Consider the following 1,748-nt stretch of genomic DNA (forward strand, 5'->3'; position numbering starts at 1 on the left):
ACACAAGATATATCAATAGGGAATCTCTATATTCATGATATCGAAAGATATAACATTGAGGCACATCTCAAGACTATACCCTTGTGATGCTGCACATATGAGGGTTCACCACTGAGTATAGGGAATCACACGTAGAGTGGAAACCAAGCTAAGCTCAGAATCACAACTACTCCCTATATAGGTGTTTCTACCTCCTACGCCATGGTATAACTACAAAGCCCATACATTTACAGGGGGGTTGGTTTTAAGGAGATGAAGCAAACAAAAGAGAGAGTGTATGCACAATGCTAGGATGAAGAAGCTCGGTTAGCCACCATGCATGAGTATGAATAGGCCAAACAACAATTTGAAGCCAACATGGCAAATGTCGAAGAATGGGTACAATGAAGGGAGGCTATTGAGAGCACATCGTAACTATTGAATGAACAACCATAAGGGATGGAGAGGAGGGGGGCACGATTGGAAGCTTTGTGGTGTGATATGGAGGATGCCGCCACACATCAATCCTTCCAAGACCAAACCTAACACCAATCCCAAACCCAATCCCATTGCCCATGATAATCTCATTGTGCAGGCCACAACTACCCCGTGCTCAACCTTTCAACCCCTACTCTCGAGGAGACTTGTAATTTTTGCAATGACTCATCCCTTCATCACATTATAGAGTTTTACAATGTAATGAAAAAATGAAAATGCTACATTTGGATACTTCACTAGGAACATGGTTCTTAAGGTATGGACTTTAGTACTAGAGAAGAAGTCCACAAAATGGCTATAGACATAAAGGTAGATATTTTTCTTTGCCTACTTGCAATGTTGGGCTTTAGGAATTTTTGCACCTCATGAAAAATTTTACACTTGTAACTCTCACTTATCCATTGCTCATTAAAGGGAGGTGATATGTAAAAATGATTGTAAAAGAATATACCTCTCTTAGCTAGTGCCACTTTGGTACTCCCCTTATAAAGCTCCTCAACCAATGGAGGCGTGGAGGATGACATCTAGAACATCTACCGCACATTTCACTGGATACCACTCCTCATGGCTTGATGGATACAAGTCTGTTAATATCAAATGGTCTTATTTGTTACAAGATGAATAATAAATACGAACCTTCATTCATGCCCCAAAGTAAACTCAACCAAATCACAATAACAATTGGGTCTATACAAAGGGACATTAAGGGCATTGGGCTCAATGTGAAGCTCCTTATGCATGAAAATATGCTACACATGCACTTCTTTGACTTTTCTCTTGGAGCCACTGAGCCTAAAATAAAGATTGCTATGCCCTTCTAACATGATAAGAAAGGGTTAGCAGTCAAGGATCTCTTTCGTTTTTTTGTTACATGATTATCCACCTTTCCTTTGATAACTCACTTGTCCTTTGTTACATGATTATCCAACTTTCCTTTGTTAACTCTCTTTCGTTTTTTTGTTACATGATTATCCAACTTTCCTTTGTTAACTCACTTGTCTTGCTCATCAAGTGTATTATGAGTATGGACTCAATGGAAGCACTGGGCCAATGCCTCCATTGAGTAGGAAGATGAAGAGCAGAAATATGCAGGGGAGTGGAGAGAAAACAAAGAGAAACTCCTAGGGCTATCGAGAGTGGAGGGAAGGAAAGAGGAAATGAAAACCAAAAGATTTCAAACACAAGAAAATGTCAAAATGGTTTTTGAAAAAAAATCTATGTAACAAAAGCCTTCTCTTTTGTTGAGCACAGTATCTCTCCTCCCATTAAAA

This window comes from Lygodium microphyllum, chromosome 16 (assembly GCF_053477565.2).
Source record: "Lygodium microphyllum isolate KBCC chromosome 16, Lygodium_microphyllum_v1.1.10, whole genome shotgun sequence".
NCBI lineage: Eukaryota > Viridiplantae > Streptophyta > Polypodiopsida > Schizaeales > Lygodiaceae > Lygodium > Lygodium microphyllum.